The sequence below is a fragment of the Nothoprocta perdicaria genome, unplaced genomic scaffold (genome assembly GCF_003342845.1).
Source record: "Nothoprocta perdicaria isolate Ctin4 unplaced genomic scaffold, notPer1 scaffold_144, whole genome shotgun sequence".
Lineage (NCBI taxonomy): Eukaryota > Metazoa > Chordata > Aves > Tinamiformes > Tinamidae > Nothoprocta > Nothoprocta perdicaria.
Genome location: NW_020454583.1, coordinates 1683600 through 1689599, shown reverse-complemented (window position 1 = coordinate 1689599; position 6000 = coordinate 1683600). Strand labels below are relative to the sequence as shown.

At 36.2% G+C, this 6000-nt stretch overlaps 1 protein-coding gene across 2 annotated transcripts in view; it reads right to left on the bottom strand.

The window, feature by feature from the left end:
• The window catches only part of CCDC138 (coiled-coil domain containing 138), a 33604-nt gene that overhangs the window by 9293 nt on the left and 18311 nt on the right, over positions 1–6000 (bottom strand). The window lies entirely within an intron of this gene.

Sequence of the window (6000 nt, the reverse complement as noted above, 5' to 3'; positions counted from 1 at the left end):
TGGAGGTCTTCAAAACCCGCCTGGATGCCACCCTGTGCCACATGCTGTAGGTGTGCCTGCTTGAGCAGGAAGGTTGGACTAGATGATCTCTAGAGGTCCCTTCCAACCTTAAATATTCTGTGATTCTGTGAAAAGTCATTTTGAAGCTGCATTTAAAGCAGGAAAAGAACTGTGTTTAAAAACCTAAAAATCTTGCCGGACTACTAACACTAGAAAAGGCCTAGGAGGAACAGAAAATGGACACATCAGAGACTAAGATACAAAAAGAAACAAGTTAGTCCAACTATAGCATTGTTCTCAATTCCTCTTGAAAGCCTGAGAAGACTTTGCTACTAAGCACAGCAGGTCTGTTCTGCTTATTAATTTTTTAACTGAATTACACCTAGTTGTTTGAAATTAAGCCATTTTATGCAAAGGTATACGAAAATAATTTACACAAAATCCACAAGTTTAGCAAATAATAGCAAAGAAGATCCTCTTTTAGTAAGCTCTATTGTTCTAAAGTATTCATAAAAATGTTTAGGAATGGAATCATATATCCAAGTAATAATAAAAAGAAAAAAAAAAGGTTAACATTCACATTTACCTTCAAATGGTTATGGTGCTCATAAAGACCAGTACTACAATGAATGAATAATCAAGTTTCACTTGCAAAGTAGGTACTTTAAATATTTTTTTTAAGAGTCTGCTCTATTTCTGATTTTGAAGTGGATGAAATATCTAAGACTTAAAATGGTTAAGGCATTATACATTTGTTACTAGAACAAGAAGAAAAGAATTACCAGACTTGTTTTTTTCTTATTAGAAAGGCTACTATGACTTCAGTTGAGTGAGCTGACACCACTTACCACATTCATATTTAAAGACTGTAACTATTTATTTCATCAGAAACATCCAAACTAAGTCCACAAAGAATTGACAAAAGTATCTGAAAACTCTTGGTGCACCCTTTTGTTTTCAGCTTTCGGAAACTGCCTGTAATACACAGGCCTAGCATCACCGCAGGTTGCAGTAGCAAAGCTAAAGATACTTACCTGCGGTTAAAAGATTAAAATAAAACAGATATTAATCCAATAGATTCATTGTTTACAGAAGAAAGAATAAAAAAATTAGGAAGGTAAGGCAGAGCAAGGATTTTCTTACAAGCAGTTTGTATTTCCATGTTTATCCCCTATAAGCTATAAATCATTCTTCCTGCTTTAGCTTCAAACACTGTTCCTCAGGATAATATCACACCTGCCTTTCACATAGGCTGTAGAGGGGGGAACCCTCCCTTACAGACCTGATTTTTACCCTTTCAGTACTGCAGAATAACCTCACTTGAAATCCTTCAGTCCTATGAAGCCACCAGTAAAAACAATATGCTCACAAATGCAGTTAAAGTTTAACCTAAGATGACAGGCATTTTTATTTCTTACTTTCTTTGTATGTAGTCTTTAAAAATCTCAAAATGCTCATATAAAAATGAAAAACAAACAAAAAACCAATTATTTATACACACACAAAAAGAAAACATTCACCAGCATTTATTTGACAGATTCTACACATCCACTTTTTAGAGATACCAGTTCTAGCACTTGTTAAGGAGATGCACCAACTCAAAGGAAGAGCAGAAGATACACTGGGAGAGTGCATGTTGGCAGTTCAGATAAATAGATATATGTGTGTGTATATATATATATATATATATATATATATATTGACAGGTAAGAAATAGTAATAGCTTGTTATAGAGATAATCTGTATATCTCCACTGACTTGACTAGCATCCCTTATGAAATGAGTTAGCTCTCCTATGAAATAGGTAAGTTTGAATACAGAATTGCTTATATGCATGACTGGAATATTCTCTCTCTCACACATACGCTCTCTCTCAAAAAAAGTCATGTTTAGTGAATGTGTGAATACAACGCACTAAAAAATATATCCTGAAAGTCCTAAAAATCTGTCACATTAATATGGTTAAAAGATTGGCCTTAAGCTTTATCACAATATGCCTCAGCTTACAGTAAGCACAGACTCATTTACAGATTGTTTTTTCAATATGTAATTTTTGAATATGCGTGCACTAATGGAAATGAGTCTCCTGGTAAATGAAAAACAGGGAAGCAACTGTAACTTCTCTACTGTGTCAAAGAGCCAGTAATAAGCCAAGGCCAGTGCTTTGGGAATGCCTAATGCATGAGTAAATTTTGATTTCTGTGAATGCACATAAGGTAACGAAAGAATGACCTACCAATCCCATATGTCAGAAATCTGCAATTTTGTACAAGAGATTTAAAATATATGCTGCCTTGGGTAGAACTGACAGGGTGAAGCTGATAGGCAGTTCTCTGCTAAAAGCAGTGTGTGAACCAGCACCAGACTATAGCTAAACAATTGGTATTTTTGATAAGCAACTGAAAGTTTACTACACCCTTCATAACCCTTTTACCTAATTCACAGTTTAAAACAAATACGATAAGCTGCATGAAAAGACAGGAATGGGAGTATTTAACAAGATAGTGTAAGTATTCAACTACAGGTTGATTTCATACTAATGGATGTCATCTTCTTCATCCCTCACAGAACAGATTTTCCTGCTGTTGTCATTTATGTGCTACTGGAATGTTCCAAAATATGTTGCATATCTAGCACACAGGCATTTTTTTCTTGAACTACAGGCCTAGAAACAATATCTGCGGAGGAAAGATGCAAAATGGGAAATGCTAAGAACTATGCTAAAGAATAAGTATATTGTAAGCCATTCAAGCAAACTGAAACCAATATGTAGCAGTTTGAAGACATTTTACTTCCAAAATTCCAAAGGATGTCAAATCACATTTTGGAAATTTGGCATTTTGGAAATCTCTCTGAGCACATTCACCTGAAGTTTATTAACATATGAAATGTACTTTTTTGGATAATATTCTCAGAGAAAGCCCTATTTCAGTTTATTCAATAATGCCTACTTCTCTATATTTGCAAAACTTTCATATCTTCTTCAAAGACAGTTGAAAGCTGAGGGTTTTCTGATGATGATGCCTTGTGCAAATGTTTTTATGACATATGCTGTCAGCAATAAACTGCCCATCTGCAATCAGACATTTTGCTAGTTTCTTTCTGGCTTCAGACTGGTTTACAGGTAACAGATGCAACTAAAATCCAAACATCTTAGTTTGGCAGTCTGCTATGCCAGTGCCTACAGTAGACAAGGAAATCTTCCAAAACCTCAAGCACTTTCAAAAAATTTTCTTGCCTTCAAATGAAGAGGAATGTATCTGGTTCCTCTTTATTCCTTGGGAGACAATAAGGATGTCAGAACAACCATCAACCAAGAATTCAAGATCATGATGAGACCAAAGAAGCATTAAGTTGAATGGTTCTGCATTCATCAGATGACTCTTGCAAAGCAACATTATTCCAAGGGAATGAAGGACTTGCTCCCTTGATTCCGCTTTTATAATGCTATATTTGTAGCATGGAAAGATGGGTACCTTTCATAAAATAAAGATGGTCTGAAATCTCAGTTGGGAGTCAAATAAGAGACTGAAAATGACAAATATGAGCTAGTATTCATCCTGTGTGACCATGAGGCAAAGATAGCACTGATGAGAAAGCTACAGTAAAAATACGGCTAAAACACCTCCTTACTATTTTCATATATACCAGCTATTCAAAATGAACACAAGTCTATTCACTGTTATTAACATTTTTACACAAAAATATGAGAAAAAAGATGTTTCAAGAAAAAAAGCGCAAAATATTCTCATTGAGTTGATTTTCTACTGTCATGTTCATAAAATGCTGTTAATTCTCCCAATCTTGAAATTTAGAAGCAACCTATTGCTTCCTCATTCCTCCTTCAACTTAGACCACTCAAACAGCTCATCCAGAGGTTGCCAATTACTCTGTCACACAAACAGCATGAGACAAAAACATAACCCTGCCAATTACTCAGAGCTGAATTTCAGCCATCTATGAAGTTTCTAGGTATCTGCTAACAGAGCACACCATTGGGTAAGATCTCATTCAGCTGTTTTTTCCCTTTTTTTCCTCAAATGTATCACTGTGTCTCTAAGGCCTGGCTGGCTAGACGCACTGTTTTCATCTACTCTTGAACAGTTTGTGTGAGTTAACTTGTATTCAGTGCTTCAAGCTGTGGACCGCGGGCATATTTTTATCTACAGTTTTAAATGAGCTTAGAGCTGCTTTATGAGACCTACTAGTCTGGTATCATTCTTGTGGAATGTGGCAAGCTCTCACTAACGTGGAATCAAAGATGAAAGTGCAAAACCTGATCCTAGTAGTGACTGAAAATGTTCCAATCTGGAATAAAAATATAGAGGGATGAACAGAAAAAAGCATCTTGAAGGCTGACAGCCTATCTTGTGGATCCAAAAATGATGCCAAATGGTGTTATCAGTAAGAATGCAAATGGACCTGCTGACATACAGAGGGTCAAAGCAAGTTGGTATTTCCCTTTTATCTCTGCAATAAGAATCAAATGTTTAAGCCTTGAATATTGTGGATAATTTACTGTTCTTCTATCATCTAAATGAACATGTGTCTTCAGCAGTATCTTGCACAAAGATATGCATGGAAAAGGTAACTCAAGAGTAGAAACACACTGAAACTACCTGCAATGCTCATTACCCAAACTCTCTTGCACTCACTAGATATGGTGATTCCAATTCAGGTTTCCTGAAAATCTGTTACTAAAAGCTGGAGAGAGCCATTTGTGTGCCAGCCTATGCTTCTTGCTTTGTAGCTCTCACTGCTGAGTTAAGCAGTGCAAAATACGTATTATCTTCTTCCTCCTTCACACTGGAACTGAAGACAAAGAGGACCTTCAAATTCTTAATAAGCAGAGAGTGTCATTGCTCTTTGAACTGAACAAGTAGCAAACTTTAAATGGCAGTAATATTTCACAGTTTTAACTTCAGTTCTGATAGCTATCTTCATCAGTAGCAGTATAAAGGGCACAGAGGTGCCCATACATCCCAAAGCATGTATAGGCACATAACGTACAAGGAGGCATGACACACAGAGATTTTGGCTGTTGTCTGCCTCTCCTCACACAGGTTTTACTTCTTCCCACTTTGTGGGAGGCTTTTCATAAATAGACAACTTGCTTTAATAAAGTTGGCCTTACCTTGACAGAAGCACATGGTTAGTATCAACGCACACTTAGTGAAAGACAGAGATCTCTGCCAAACAGTTCCTGCTTTACTGCTCTTTATTAGACTTACTTTAAGCGATCATTTCTGTTTTACTCTCCCAAATATTCGCCATGAGAAGCCAACCTAGTGTTGGGTGCAAAGAAAGCCTGGAAAGAAATATGGCATCTCTAAAGTGCCAAAAAACGATGCTACAGATTTTTTAACACATAATTCCTTGTTAAATGTTATGCCAAGCCTACCAGGCACAGAATAGTGAAGAACATTTAACACATTACTTGGCTTTCCAGGAGGAAATGTGGAAATGAAACAGCTGTATGCATTTTTGTTCAGGTTTTGCAGTACCCTAAAGCCATCGTCTGGACCATCTTCTGATCTAGCAAGATCAGCTGCTCTCTCAGGGAATGTACTGCAGAGTTAATTATTCTACCATATTTGCTCTTGATTCTTTTCATTCTTGCAAAATAAAAGGTCTAACAGAAAACAAAACAAAACGAACAAACAAAAAAAAAGGCACCTATTCCCCACCCTGCACCCAAATAGGAGTCCTTGGAGTAATATAATTTGAGCAATGTTTTGAATACAGCATGCTGATCTAACATTACTGTTTTTTAATTTACTGCCAAGGAAATCAGGCAAGGAAGCGCGAGTACATAGGGAAGCGACTATTTCCAGAACTAGATTCTATAAATATCTGATTCAATATTATCACAGGAAGTAAATGCACTAAAATGAAATTTTGTTCCATGATTTCCAAAATAAACTTTCCTGAGCTTTTGTAAATGCAACTTTCAAGAAGTACAGAAAAGACAGAACGGTACAAAAATATCTTTACTTATCT